Source organism: Chiloscyllium plagiosum, chromosome 5, assembly GCF_004010195.1.
Source record: "Chiloscyllium plagiosum isolate BGI_BamShark_2017 chromosome 5, ASM401019v2, whole genome shotgun sequence".
Classification (NCBI taxonomy): Eukaryota; Metazoa; Chordata; class Chondrichthyes; order Orectolobiformes; family Hemiscylliidae; genus Chiloscyllium; species Chiloscyllium plagiosum.
In genome coordinates, this window is record NC_057714.1 from 5,834,347 (window position 1) to 5,850,896 (window position 16,550).

Sequence of the window (16,550 nt, forward strand, 5' to 3'; positions counted from 1 at the left end):
TCTGACGGGGGAGTCACGGAGGGAGTGGTCTTTACGGAATGCTGGTAGGGGAGGGGAGGGAAATATATCCTTGGTGGTGGGGTCCGTTTGGAGGTGGCGGAAATGGCGGCGGATGATGCGCTGTACATGGAGGTTAGTGGGGTGGTAGGTGAGCACCCGTGGGGTTCTGTCCTGGTGGCGGTTGGAGGGGCGGGGTTCAGGGGCGGAGGAGCGGGAAGTGGAAGAGATGCGGTGGAGGGCATCGTCGACCACGTCGGGGGGGAAATTGCGGTCCTTGAAGAAGGAGGCCATCTGGGTTGTGCGTTTTTGGAACTGGTCCTCCTGGGAGCAGATGCGGTGGAGTCGAAGGAATTGGGAGAATGGGATGGCGTTTTTACAGGGGGCAGGATGGGAGGAGGTGTAGTCCAGCCAATATAGAGGAGGCCACATCGGGTGCAGAGGATCCCACAGAAGACAGAGGATAGTGGTGGAAGGGCGTTTTTCTGGCTGGAGGTTCGTGACTAGTGTACTGGGACCACTGCTGTTTGTGATATATATAAATGACTTGGATGAAAATGTAGATGGGTGAGTTAGTAAGTTTGCAGATGATACAGAGATCGGTGGAATTTGGATAGTGTAGAAGATTGTTAAAGGATACAGTGGGATATAAATCAGTTGTAGCTATGGGCGATGAAATAGCAGATGGAGTTAAATCCAGGTAAGTGAGAGGTGCTGCACTTTGGGAGATCAATGGTTAAGGGAAAGTGTACAGTTAATGGCAGGACCCTAAACAGCATTGGTGTACAGAGGGATCTTGGGGTTCAAGTCCATAGCTCTCTCAAAATGGCCACACAAGTAGACCGGATGATAAAGAAGGTGTATGGCACGCTTAAGAGTACTTCATTCAATTCTGTTCGCCACATTACAGGAAGGATGTGGAGGCTTTGGAGAGGGTGCAGAAGAGGTTTACCAGGATGCTGACTGGATTAAAGAGTATAAGCTATAATGGGGAGGCCAGAAAGACTTGGGTTGTTTTCTCTGGAGTGGCAGAGGCTGAGGGGAGACTTGATAAAGTCTATAAAATTATGAGATGCAGAGACAGGATTGAAGGTCAGAATCTTTCTCCCAGAATTAAAATGTTTAATAACTGGGGGCATGCATATTAGGGTGACAAGGGGAAGTTCAAAAGGAGATATGAGGGGCATTTTTTATTTTACACACAAGCATGGTAGGAGTCTAGAACATGTTACCAGGGATGCCAGTGGAGGCGAAATGGTCAGGGCATCTAAGCGATTTTTAGATAAGCACACAAATATGCAAGGAATGGAAGGATATGGACCAAGGGCAGGCAGAAAGTATCAATTTAACTTGGCATCATGTTTGGCACAATATCGTAGGCAGAAGGGCCCATTCCTGGTGCTGTATAGTTCTATGTTCTATCTGTGGATGGAGAAAGTGTGTTAAAGTTTCAGGTCCAGCCATCTTTCTTCAGAACTGAAGAAAGGGACTTAGGTTTTGTGGAACACCTATATTCTGTTAGCAAGAATGAACCAGAGCTTCCCATTGCCTGCTACTTCAACACACTACTGTGTTCCCTGGCCAATATTTCTGTCTTTTGCGTAGAGGGCTGTAAAAACAGCATCTCATTTTCCACAACCTTCAGTACTCGGTATAGAATTTGACAGTTTGAACACCTTTTTCCATGTCCTTTCCACCCCCACACTCCAGGCCCTGTTATCACATAGGCTGCTTTCAGCACTGCCAACCCATTTTCACCTACTCATGGTCCATATGAGCAGCTCTCCTTTCTCCCTTGCTTACATTATACACCGCTTTGTCTGCCTAAATGTCTTTCTCTACCTCTGGGCTCCAGCTTCACGTATCTCTTACTCCCTTACCCCCGACCAGTCCCACTCCCTGTCTTAGCGTATGTACCACTTTTTCCTGGCTCTCATATATTCTAAAGAAGGATCTCTGGAATATTAACTCTGCTTTTCTCCAACAACACTTGCATTTTTCATAGAGTGATAGAATCCCTACAGTGCGGAAAGAGACCATTTGGCCAATCAACTCTGCACTGATCCTCCAAAGAGTATCACATTCAGACCGACTCCCTTACTCTATCCCTGTAACCCTGTATTGCCCATGGCTAATCCATCTAGCCTGCACAGCCTTGGACACTACAAGACAATGTAGCACGGCCAATCCACCCTAAACTGCACATCTTTGAACTGTGGGAGGAAACCAGAGCACCCAGCAGAAACCTATGCAGACACAGGGAGAACATGCAAATGCACACAGACAGTCACCCAAGTTTGGAATAGAACCCAAGTCCCTGGTGCTGTGAGTCACTGAGCTACCATTTTTGTGATGGAAAAAGAGATTATAATATACCACAAATATTGACACAAATGTTATTTTATGGCAGAACTGATGTTAAATGTCTAGTCCTCCGTATATGTTGGAACAGCACACTGTAATATAAACTCTAATCATGCAGAAAAGTTACCATAAAATTGCAGCAGTTAATTATGTTTTATCATTATTGACCCCTATTAATTATTGGCATCTTCAAATTAAATTTAAAAGTTGCAGTGTTTAATGAGAGAGAACACAATCACAAATTTTGCATCCTTCCTGTGAAGCTAGGATAAAACCATCACTGATAGGCTCAAGATTTATACATAATTCAGAAGCTTCAAAACTGAGCTGTAGAGATGTGCAAAGTCAACCATAGCCAACCTTGCACTGTCCTGGCTTGCAGGCCAATCATGTGTTTTTCAGTTAATAACTGCATCACGAGATGCTAGGAAGGAATTTTCACAAGTAATCACATATTGGTGCACATGTGAGGGCTGGGATGGGTGTCAGAAAGTTGATTCTGTAAATTCTTCATGCCCAGTTTTACATTCAATTCACTCTGTACGTGTTACAGAAGGTGGCCGCACTTCTCAAGTCTCGAGGAACCTGGCAGCTTTGTGAGATGAGGAAAGGTTCAGGGAAAAGATTACTCTTTCAACACGTATCCCCTACATTCGAGCAAAAATGTTGAAGTACCATAAAAGTTGTGATTTTATGGGTGAGAATCTAAATGGCAAATGGCAAATAATACCTCACACAGAACCACTATTTAAATTTCACAGCTTTTATACTATTTCAATAGTCTGTATTTTTGACAGACACAGGTCACATTTGAAAAATGTTTACCATTTGAAGATCTATCAATGCACATTGCAGGTCATTTAATTTCAGTTCTTCAGATTGTAGCGCAGTATTAGTATTTATTGTTGGTATAGTCAGGTTTTGTAATCATTGGATAATTATTATTTGTATGAGTCACAGAGTAATTGAATTATTATGGTGCAAGAGGCTATTCTGCCCATTGCGTCTGGGTCAGTTCTTCAAGTAGGCATCACCTAGTGCCAACCTTCTTTTCCTCCCATATATCCTCGCACACTATTTCAATTCAAATAGTCATCCAATGCCCTTTTCAATGTCTCCACCAACTTCCAGATACTGCATTCCATCCCTTAAGCACTCGCTGTGCAAATTATTTTTCCTCACATCACACTGCTCCTTTTGTAAATCATTCAGTCTCGGCACCCTCATTCTTGTTCCCCTTATAAGCAGGAATGGTGTCTGCTTATCCACTCTATCCAGCTCATTCATGATTTTGAAAATCTGTCACATCTCCTCTTTCTCTTCCCCCTTCCAAAAGGAACAATCCCAATTTCTTCAATCTATCCTCATAACTGAAGTTTCTGATCTCTGTAACCATTCTTGTAAATCACTTTGTATTCTCTCCAAGCTGTGTACATCATTCCTTTAATGCAGAACTGTACAGAATACTCCAGCTGTGGTCTAACAGGTGTCTTGTACAAATTCATTATCACCTCCTTGGTCTTGTATTCTATGGCCCTGTTAATAAAGCTTGCACTATGCTTTATTAACTGCTCTCTCCATTTGTCCTGTCATGTTCAATAATCTGATATAGATTAGATTCCCTACAATGTGGAAACAGGCCCTTCAACCCAACAAGTCCACACCGACCCTCCGAAGAGTAACCCACCCAGACCTATTTCCCTCTGACTAATGCACCTAACACTATGGGCAATTTAGCATGGCCAATTCACCTGACCTGCAGGTCTTTGGACTGTGGGAGGAAACTGGAGCACCCGGAGGAAACCCATGCAGACACAGGGAGAATGTACAAACTCCACACAGTTGCCAGAGGCTGGAATTGAACCTTGGACCCTGGTGCAGTGAAGCAGCAGTGCTAACCACTGAGCCACTGTACCGCACATCAGGTCCCTCTGCACCTTCACCTCCTATAGATTTGTATTGCCTATTTTATAGTTTCAGTGTTCTCTTAACCAAAATGCATCACTGCATACTTCTTTGCATTGAACCGCATCAATCACTAATCTGCCCATTAAACCAACTTGTCTATGTCCTTCTGTAGGCCTACACTGTCCTCCTCTCAGTTCACAATTCTTTCAAATTCCTTGTCACCTCCCAACTTTAAAATTATCCCCTGCGTACCAACGTCAAGCTCACTAATATATATCAAAAACATAAATTGCTGGAGAAACTCAGCAGGTTGGCAGCATCAGGGAAGAGAAAGCAGAGTTAACATTGAGTCACCAGAACAGTTGCAAAGTAAAATCACTTTTCCATTCACTTCACAAAAATATTACTTCACTATCTTCCTCACAAGGAAGGGTTCAAAAAAGATTTACAAGGATGTTGCCAGGGTTGGAGGATTTGAGCTATAGGGAAACGTTGAATAGGCTGGGGCTGTTTTCCCTGGAGCTTCGGAGGCTGAGGGGTGACCTTATAGAGGTTTATAAAATGAGGAGTGACATAGATAGGGTAAATAGGCAAGGTCTTTTCTCAGGGATGGGGCAAGTCCAGAACTAGAGGGCATAGGTTTAGGGTGAGAGGAGAAAGGTATAAAAGAGACCTATGGGGCAACTTTTTCCACACAGAGGGTGGTACGTAACTAGAATGAGCTGTCAGAGGCTGATATAATTGCAACATTTAAAAGGCATCTGCATGGGTATATAAATAGGAAGGGTTTAAGAGGGATGTGGGCCAAATGCTGGTAAATGGACTAGATTAACTTAGGATATGCGGTAGGCATGGACGGGTTGGACTGAAGGGTTTGTTTCCGTGCTGTACGTCTCTATGACTCTAAGTGGAATACACTGAACAGCACAAAGTTGGGCACTAGATATGAGTCAGTGCAAACTCAGTGCAGAAAGTTAAGATTTTCCATTTCAGTTTAAGTACCTTTCCACAACCTGTGAAAGTGTTCATTTATGTCAAGTACCCTCTCTGGCACTGAAAACTAACTATGCTGAGTGCAGTGTCTCAAGGTATAAAAGAGACCTATGGGGCAACTTTTTCCACACACAGGGTGGTACGTATATAGAATGAGCTGTCAGAGGAAGTGGTGGAGGCTGATATAATTGCAACATTTAAAAGGCATCTGCATGGATATATAAAAAGGAAGGGTTTAAGAGGGATGTGGGCCAAGTGCTGGTAAATGGACTAGATTAACTTAGGATATGTCGTAGGCATGGGCGGGTTGGACTGTAGGGTTTGTTTCCGTGCTGTACGTCTCTATGACTCTAAGTGGAATACACAGAACAGCACAAAGCTGGGCACTAGATATGAGTCAGTGCAAACTCAGTGCAGAAAGTTAAGATTTTCCATTTCAGTTTAAGTACCTTTCCACAACCTGTGAAAGTGTTCATTTATGTCAAGTACCCTCTCTGGCACTGAAAACTAACTATGCTGAGTGCAGTGTCTCATTCCTATAAGTTTTAATTGTTATCAGAGATATTAATTATTCAAGAAAATACATTTGTAAGCTTTCCTTTATATTCCAACTGATCCTCTCTCGTAATGCAATCTTTTACTCCTTTTTTATAATTGGTTTTGGACACTGAATTGATCCATTCAAACACAACTAATTTAAACTTCCATCTTATTTATTGTACTGTTAATTTCACAAGGCTTCAGCAAGTTGACTTGCTCACGCAGATCTCCAGTTTCTCTCTCTGCAATATTATCTGTATCCAGTTTCAGCAACTTGCAACAAAGATGTAAAAATCTAAGTGTGCAAGGTCAAGTCTAACCAGCAGCAAAAAGTATTACATGTCCTGTTGCAACAAATTGCAGCCCCAGTTTATAACTAATGTGATTGTAATCCACTTGAAAATTCACCCACAATATTCAAGAGCATCACCCATATTTCCTCAGCATCAGGAGAACTCCTAAGCTCTTTAAAAATTGACAGGCGACCCAATTCCAGGATTCCCATTTCCTGAGCTCACAAATTTCACCAGTGAGGATTAAGAGTGCAGTTAGTGAGCCTGCTTGCAGTGGTAAACATCCTAACCTCCCAAAGATTTTCATGGGGTCAAACTGCATTCCCCATCAGGCACAGCTCTTAGATTTCAGGGAGTTATAAGCTATAGGTCTCAGTCTGGGAACCTTTTGAAACACAAATGCAAAAGATCTTACCAATGCCAACTCATGATCTCCTACCCAGCTCTAAGGCACCTTATACACACTATGCCAACAGATGACCTTTCTTTGCCCAAGAATAGATGATGTACTGAATTAATGAACCATATAGTAACATGGCATGTGTGGAACTGCTAAGAAAGAATCAATGAATAGAATTATTTTTAGGTAGGAAGGTCTGTCAATGCATTATGTGAATAGTCAGAGGGGAATATATCCTTGTAAATCACAACAGCCCCACAGCCATCTAACACTGTAAGGAGGAAATTTTGAAGTCACGATTCCCTTAGCTGAGACTTTTAAAAAGATCAGCTTTGCAGGAATCCTAAATAGGACTGGCCATTTTACTTAGTTGGAATCTTTATGTGGTGTACCAGATTATATTTCCTATCATCTCTTTTGGCAAAGTCTCAGAGTTTATTACGTTCATGCCAGGTGAAGAGGTTCCCTCTTTTAACACAGAACATAGAACAATACAGCGCAGAACAGGCCCTTCCAGCCCTCGATGCTGTGCTGACCTGTGAACTCATCTAAGCCCATTCCCTACACTATCCCATCATCATCCAAATGCTTATCCAAAGACTGTTTAAATGCCGCTAATGTGGTTGAGTTAACTACATTGGCAGGCAGGACATTCCACACCCTTACCACTCTCTGAATAAATAACCTGCCTCTGACATCTATCTTATAGATATCATCCCTCAATTTGCAGCTATGCCCCCTCGTACAAGCCAACACCCTCAAAAAAGGAAAAAGACTCTCACTGTCCCTCCTATCTAATCCTCTGATCATCTTGTATGTATCTACTAGATCTCCTCTTAGCCTTCTTCTCTCCAATGAGAACAGACCCAAGTCCCTCAGCCTTTCCTCATAAGACCTTCCGTCCAGACCAATCTCCTGGTAAATCTCCTCTGCACCGTTTCTAATACTTCCACATGCTTCCTGTAATGGGGCAACTAGAACTGTACACAATATTCCAAGTGAGACTGCACTACCATTTTGTACAGCTGCAGCATGACATCACATCCGGAACTTAACCCCTTTACCAATAAAACCTAACACACCATATGCCTTCTTAACAGCACCAGCAACTTTCAGGGATCTATGAACATGGACACCAAGATCCCTCTGCACAACCACACTACCAAAAATCTTTCCTTTGACCCAGTACTCTGCCTTCCTGTTATTCTTCCCAAAGCAAACCACCTCACATTTATCTGCATTTTTCATAAAATGTTAACTTTTTAATAATAATTATTAACTGTACTTTATTTTTTAAAAAGGGGTACAATTAGTCTTTAGAACCAACTGAAGTTATATATAAATGTTTGAATCAGTACAGTATTTTAGAAAACAACAAAAATATATTGTACCCTTATCATTCTGGAGAGTGCTGTAAAATATATAATATACATCTTTATTTAAACATATTTAATAAGCATCCCAATAATCCACCATAGGTTAAAATCCTGGACATGTGTTGTAATTGCAGATTTAATCTTTCTGTAAGAATGCCATTGGGTCAACTTTCAACAGAAAGGAGTGGACCTGGCCATCACTGTCTGTGGGACGACTCTCTGGAGGAAGCCCAATATGACTTGGGGAAACATTTCTTTGTCAAAGAAGGAATGTGACTTGACAATACAGACTGTGGGGCATGATTACACACCCAGCTCCTTGACCCTTGCAAATTTAAGCTTTGGTGGCGTCTTCCGCTTGGTTTTCATGGGACCAGCAGTGTTCCTGATGATTTTGTGTAAGGCAATTGCATGTGCAGTCACAAAAATCAAACAGAAAATGTGCGAAAGCAGACGCACGATGAGCCCAAACCATTCCAACACCTGCACACTCTTTGGGGAACAAGCTGGATTAGACAGTGACAAACTCAGGAGGCTAATCTGTACAAACTCACATGAGAATATCCAAATGATGCAGCCTGCTACTCCAAGAACATATCCTTCCAGATGGATAGGAACAAGACAATAACTGCGATCAGAGTGAGACACTCAAAGGTAATTGATATGATGCAGTACATTTGAAGTTTGGAAATTTGATTCACAAAGTCAAAAATAATCAGAGGCCTCATGAAAATGCCCTGCTTCAAAGGTGAGCTGCATGATGGATACCATCAACATGAACAGTCCTGCCACAAAATTTCCTTTTTTGGCATTCAACCCACAAACTTCTCCAGTTATCAGTTTTCTAAATCTGACGTGCAAGCTACAAATGTTCCGCATTTCGTTTCTTGGTGCTGTACATCCTTCTGAAAGTTGAGGGACTTCTTTTTTTCAGCAAATTGGACTGTGAGACAAGTCAAATCGTTCACTGGAAAAAATACAGCTCCAACAACACTCAAGGCTTCACACCATCTAGGTCAAATCAATCCATTTGATTAGCAACTCATCTACTTCATAAACACCTATGTCCAACTACCATTGCTCCCTCGTGCACCAAAACCATCATTGACCCACCTGTACTCAAACTACCATTGATCTACCTGTCTCAAAAGTGCCATTGGTCCAACTACCATTGGTCCACCTGTGCTCAACCACTATTCATTCACATGTACCCCCAAAGCACTATGGTCCACCTGTACACCCCAAACCACCATTGGTCCAACTGTACCCACTAGTCTACCTGTCTACTAGAGCTCCCTTTTGGTCAGGCACAACATATTTTCTTACAATGTCTTCCTTTTTTTTCATGGAATGTGCTTGAGACCACAATGTGAACAAAAAATAAACTCTTTTTTGAGTAATATCTTTTTATCCTTTTGTCTAACACTCAAAATGGCGCTGGATTGTGGTGACAAAACACTTTTCACTCTATCCTCAAGATACATATGACAGTAAATCGTTCATTCATAAATCAAAGGTTTTTCGGGGGGTTTTTGATTGTGGACTGAAATGGAAAAAAATCTGTTTTACATCAAAAGATCAAGAAAGAAATACTTATAAAAGGCAAATTAGTAAAACTCATTATAAATGATGTTCACACTGTTGCTTTATTCAAGCAGTTGGGGTGTCTGCTTACAGATGGGTTGGCCCCTGTAGGTATGTATAAAGTGTTTCCAGCTGGCAACAGTTTGCTGATCGGTGTTGTGGCCAGTTGTAGATGATAAAGGCCATGAACCTGACAATATCTATTAATTGTCTCTTGGGTACCTGAACAAATGGTGGGTGCGCATAATATTGGCTGAAGCTTTCTGGTTGCTGCAAGGCCAAGATGATGTTTCTTTCTCTCCAGTAAAAAAACTTAAAGTTTGAAGCAAAGCCTGTTTGTTTTCCCTCAGCAGTTGCCTTAGTACCTGGCTAATGGTGGCAGCTAAGAAACTTTGCCGTTTATGTACGAATTGCTAAGGCCTCCTGTGAGGAAGTGAAAAGAGGAGACCAAGGAACATAAAATCCTGGCAAGCATAAGGAATATGCTAGCAAATGCTGTTGACTTGGGCCACTGAACTGCTTCCCTTTTCACCCATAACACCAATGTTTACCTTTTGCCTGTCTGAGTCTATCTACATGTACACGTAGGGAGGCGGAGGTGGCGCATGCAATGCTTCCTCTAAACTGTGTCACTCCGTTGTTCGGCATGTGGCGATCACCATGCCAACACAGATTGCAGCATCAACTTCCTGTTCCAGCACTCACTGCTGCACATGGACCACAGAGGTTTGCATGGAAGAAAAATAAATTATAGCGTACATAGGGGTGTTGCTCAGCATGGAGTTAGAGATTTGATCTGTATGTTTTATGTCAACACTTCACCACTGTTTACTTGTGGTTAGAATTTATTTATTTATAGTAAATAGTAGTTTTCGTTAAGTACAGAAACCTGATCTGTTTTGTCTGTTAGCCTGGCTCTGATAAGTAAATGGATAACACTGCATATTTTGATTAACTTAACTTCTGTGATGAGTCTGTGAATAGAAAAGCTTGATTTCCAATGTGTTACCTCACTGAGGCAAAATAGCAAGTAGCTATAGACACCATATTTTGATTAGATTTTGTTGAACAGGTCAAAATGGAAGATGAACTAATTCTAATGTTTTCTTGAGTGGAAGAGAATGGAATTTTGTTACCTAATGGAATCATAAAATGTGGCAACACAGGGTGACACAGTGGCTCAGTGGTTAGCACTGCTGCCTCACAGCACCAGGGACCTGGGTTCAATTCCCATCTCAGGTGACTGTGTGTGTGGAGTTTGCACATTCTCCCTGTGTCTGCATGGGTTTCCTCCCACAATCCAAAGATGTGCAGGTCAGGTGACTTGGCCATGGTAAATTGCCCATAGTGTTAGGTGTGTTAGTCAGGGGTAAATATGGGGAATGGGTCTGAGTGGGTTACTCTTTGGAGGGTCAGTGTGGACTTGTTGGGCTGAAGGGCCTGTTTCCATACTGTAGGGAATCTAACCTAATCATACTTCAAACACAGGTAATAAGCTTACAAATCAGTTGGTCTTAGGGCTGTGACACCACCAACACTAGAGAAGCTCACCACTATCCATGTCAAAACAGACTGACACCCCATTGACAGCCCTGAACATTCACTCCCTTCTCCACTGATGCACAGTGATGGCAGTGTGCACCATCTACAATATGCAATGCAAAACAGGAATTGGACAGACGAGGTACCTGCACATAATCCCTAGACTCTGACCTGCTCTTGTAACCAGAGTGTTAATAAGCCCGGTCCAGTTCAGCTCTTTAGTGTTAGCACAGACCAGATGACAAAGGCAGTTGCAACTTAAAGTTTTTCTGAATCTGAATTGTAGGAATAAAATCCAAGTCCCAACTGCTAAGCTACTGTACTATTTGCTCAGGAACAAATAGCTTATAAATACCTTTTCATTTCTCAAGTCAACTGACATTCTTCCAAGTTGACTTTTCTCCAACCCAAGTTTGCAACGATTGAAATTGGGAGAGAGGAGCTTTCTGTATCTTTGATATATTCAGCCTCTGAAGTTTTCTTTCTACTTGTTCCTCTTTTGTGTATTCCCACTTTAGCTCCATTTTCTTTTCCAAATGGAACACTATTCTGGTAACCCTTCAACTCCAACATGCCATGTCATGGTACAAATGTGAGTAAAACAAGAGGTGCAATTTTCTTGGTACTTCATTGAATGTTAGTGCTTGTTATTAAAACCGTGAGTATCGAGGCAGCTGGTTCTTTTTGGATATTCTATGTGGGTTGCCCAGACTTTGTTTTCACAAGTGGAAGTCTCAGATACAGAAGTCAAATGATGAAAATTGAACATTGCATTATCAAGGTTATTAAAATCATAAAGCTTTGCATAAAATTAAGACATGGGTATAGCATTGTTTCTTTCTTATTTGTCCACAGTATGTAGGTGTCATTGGCTCGGACAGTGTACGTTGCCCATCTCTATTTGCTCTGGAAAAGTTGGAGGTGAATTGCCTTCTTCCGTTCCTGCAGTTTCTGGGGTGTAGGTACATCCATATGCTTTTAAGAAAAGAGTTCCAGGATTTTGACCCATCAATACTAAAGGAAAGCTGACATCGTTCCAAGTCAGGATGTGAGAGATTCAGGAGGGGAATTTGCAAATGGTGGTGTTCACATGCATTTACGACCCTTATCCTTCAGATGGTGGAGGATCTGGATTAAGATTAAGAATTCTGGGTGAGTCACTGCAGCGCATCTTGTAGACGGTGCACACTGGAGATCTCATTTCAGGATTCTTAAGGGGTTTGACAGGTTAAATGTTTCCCCTCAAGGAAAGGTCTGACACCAGAGGGTATAGTCTCAGAACAAATTGTTGCCGATTAAAAATTAAGATGAGGAGGAACTCCTTCTCTAAGTAGGTTGGGTGTCTTTGGAACTCATTGCCACAGAGAGCTTTGGTTGCAGAATCCTTCTATATATTTAAGGCTGAGGCAGATAGATTCTTGATCAGTAGGAGAATCCAGGGATATGGGGAAAGGGCAGTAAAGTGGATGTGAGGACTGATGGATCAGTTATGATCCTATTAAATGGCAGAGCAGACTCGAGAGGCTGAAAAGCCTACTCCTGTCCCTATTTCTTACAATTTAATCCCATCTTCACAGAATATTAGCCTGGGCCTCTGAATTACGAACTAAACACTTTTGATGAGTAATTGATGGAATGCCAGCTTTTTATCCCCAATGATTGTGAAGGGGTGTTTGCTTTTCAAGAATTTTAACATAAGCCATTCTTATTCTACGGCTCATTGCTTTTGAGTGTATGTATACTAAATGAATGGGTTTGCAGAGAGGGTACAAAGGGCTACAAGGTATGGGTGTTAGTGGCACTGTGTTGACATGGGGCCTAGGGAGTCACAAAATGGCATAGAGGTGTGGGGTATGGGAATAAATGTGGAGAGTAAGGACCAGAGAGCTTATAATGTGACCAAACAATTGAGGCAAAATCTCTGGAGACTTTAACCAGTCTGCACTGCACTCTGACATCCCTGTAAATGTCTGGTTTTTGGGTGATCTTCTGGGTTGATCAGTAGCTCTAGGTTTGCTGTAATTCTGTTACGGGAGAAAGTGAGGTCTGCAGATGCTGGAGATCAGAGCTGGAAATGTGTTGCTGGAAAAGCGCAGCAGGTCAGGCAGCATCCAGGGAACAGGAGAATCGACGTTTCGGGCATAAGCCCTTCTTCAGGAATCAATTCTGTTATTGTCAGTAACATACCTCTTTAGAACTTGATGAGAAACACTAAACACTTATTTTGGTGCTGGTGAGGAAAGGGTTAAATAAGAACATTTACTCCACTTTTCTCTGCCTGACTTGGTTGAATTGCTCCAGCCCCTTGTCTTTATTCATAGATTTTATTCCTGTTTATAACAAACTCAGATAACAGTGTTGTTATTTATTTTAACCAGCTGAATAGAATGGTGGTAACAACTTCCAATGTAATTGCTTTACTTCTGAATTCATATGAAACAAACCTTGATAGTCTAATTGATAGATAAGCCTGTTAGATAGTGAAAAAGGCTGGAGTAATCAACAGTTTTTTAAGATTTGGAGATGCCTGTGTTGGGCTGGTGTGTACAAAGTTAAAAATCACACGACACCAGGTTATAGTCCAACAGGTTTAATTGGAAGCACGAGCTTTCGGAGCGCTGCTCCTTCATCAGGTGGTTGTGGAGAATAAGATCATAAGACACAGAATTTAGCAGTGTGATGTAACTGAAAATATATATTTAATAAGACCTGGATTGTTTGTTAAGTCTCTCATCTTTTAGAATGAATAGGTTGGTTTCAGTTCTTTCATATGTACATTCTCAAGTAAACTTTAACAATTGGTGTCATGTCAGCCCAGATAATGCATTGAAGGTGTGAGCTGTCCTGTGTGAGACTGTCTGTGCCACAATGGTCAGACTGATTCTAATCTAAAAAAAATGGATTTACAGAGTCTTACATGGATTCATGCAGTTTTTGAGTAAAGTAAAATGTCTCAAACCTATATGTGTATGTGTGCATGTGGGTGTGTGTTGGGGGGAAGAGGGCAGGGGTTTAGATTAGAATTAGATTACATTACAGTGTGGAAACAGGCCCTTCGGCCCAACAAGTCCACACCGACCCACCGAAGCGCACCACATCCATACCCCTACATTTACCCCTTACCTAACACTACGGGCAATTTAGCATGGCCAATTCACCTGACCTGCACATCTTTGGACTGTGGGAGGAAACTGAGCACCCGGAGGAAACCCACGCAGACACAGGGAGAACGTGCAAACTCCACACAGTCAGTCGCCTGAGGCGGGAATTGAACCCGGGTCTCTGGCGCTGTGAGGCAGCAGTGCTAACCACTGTGCCACCGTGCTGCCCACATGGGTTATGAGTGTCTGTGAGAAGGTGCATGTGAGAGTGTGGGAGTGTATGTGAGCACGTATTGGAGAGGGTCTGCATGAGTGTGTGTGTGTGTGTAGGAGAGTGTGTGTGTATAGGAGAGTGTGTGTGTGTATAGGAGAGTGTGTGTGTGTATAGGAGAGTGTGTGTGTGTGTGTAGGAGTGTGTGTGTGTGTGTGTGTAGTAGTGTGTGAGTGTGTATAGGAGTATGTGAGTGTGTATAGGGGTGTGTATGTGTATAGTGCAATGGGGTCACCTGTAGTGTGACATGAACCCAAGGTCCCAGTTGAGGTCATCCCATGGGTACCGAACTTAGCTATCAGCCTCTGCTCAGCCACTTTCCATTGTTGCTTGTCCTGAAGTCCGCCTTGGAGGATGGTCACCGAAGGTCCAAGATTGAATGTCCTAGACCGCTGAAGTGTTCCCTCCCAGTCGGAGAACACTCCTGTCTGTTGATTGTTGTGCGGTGCCCATTCATCTGTTGTCGTAGCCTCTGCTCGGTTTCCCCAATGTACCATGCCTCAGGGCATCCTTGCCTGCAGCGTATGAGATAGACAACGTTGGCTGAGTCATATGAGTACCTGCCACGTACATGGTGGGAGGTGTCCCTATGCGTAATGGTGGTATCCGTGTCCACACTCTGACATGTCTTGCAGGGCCCTACCGTGACAGGGTTGTATGGTGTTGCCCTGAGAGCTGGGCAGTTTGCTATGAACAATGATCTGTTTGAGGTTCGGTGGTTGTTTAAAGGCAAGTAGTAGAGGTGTGGGGAAGGTCTTGATGAGGTCCTCAACCTCATTGATAATGTGTTGCAGGCTGCGAAGAACATGGCGTAGTTTTTCGGCTTCTGGGAAGTACTGGACAACGAAGGGTACCCTGTCAGTTGCAGCACGTATCTGTCTCCTGAGGAGGTCATTACGGTTCCTTGCTGTGGCACGTCGGAACTGTCGGTTGATGAGTTGAGAATCATACCCAGTTCTTATGAGGGCATCCCCGACTACTTCCAGGTGCCTGTCACATTCCTCATCTGAATAGATCCTGTGTATGCGTAGGGCTTGTCCACAGGAAATGGCTGTTTTAATATGTTTTGGGTGGAAGCTGGAGAAATGTAGCATTGTAAAGTTATCCGTGGGTTTGCAGTGGAGTGAGGTGCTGAGATGCCCATCCTTGGTGGATGCAAGTGTCCAAGAATGAGACAGATAGTAGAAAGTAGTCCATGGTGAGTTTGATGGTGGGATGAAACTTGTTAATAGCACTGTGTAGTTGTTTCAGTGACTCCTCGCCATGGGTCCACATGAAGAAAATGTTTTCAATGTACATGGTGTATAGTATTGGTTGGAGGTCCTGCACAGAGTCCGACAGACACACGCACACTCCTACAGACCCATAAACACAGACTCTCTCTCATATGCTCACACATACACTCCTAAACTCACACATGCATCCTCTCACAGACTTATACCCCTTTATACTCGCACACACTCTCTTAAAGACACTCAAACTCCCCCCACCCCCACCCCCCACACACATATACACACATTTGTGAGGTGAATTTGTACTTGCAGAATTACATTTTATTTTGCTCAAAATTGCATGAATCAGTCTGACCATTCTGGCACAGAGTCTCTCACAGGGCATCTCACACCTTAAATGTATTATCTGGTCCGACATGACCCCGATTGTTAAAGTTCACTTGAGAATGTAACTTTTTAATGTTCTGCAATTTACATATGAAAGAACGGAAACCAGCATGTTCATTCTAAAAGATGAGAGACTTAACAAACAATCCAGGTCTTTTGTCAATATATAATTTCAGTTACATCACACTGTAAACTTTTGCTATAAATTTTGTGTCTTACGATCTTATACTCCACAACCACCTGATGAAGGAGCAGTGCTCCGAAAGCTAGTGTTTCCAAATAAACCTGTTGGACTATAACCTGGTGTTATGTGATTTTTAACAGTTTTTAATTATGCTTCATGTTTGCAAGCACTTACAGCTTTTAGCCATAGGGTGGTGCTATGGTACAAATCGTTATAATTTTATAGCACAGAAACAGGCCATTAGGCTCAACTTCATACGGTGTGGTGCTGGAAAAGCACATCTGGTCAGGCAGCATCCAAGGAGCAGGAGAATTGATGTTTCGAGCATAAGCTCTTCCTCAGTTGCTGCCTGACTGGCTGTGCTTTTCCAGCACCACA

General features: G+C 42.6%; 1 protein-coding gene across 1 annotated transcript in view; it reads right to left on the minus strand.

The window, feature by feature from the left end:
• chn2 (chimerin 2) overlaps positions 1 to 16,550 on the minus strand; it is a 360,252-nt gene that overhangs the window by 73,878 nt on the left and 269,824 nt on the right. The gene's annotated exons all lie outside the window — the stretch shown is intronic.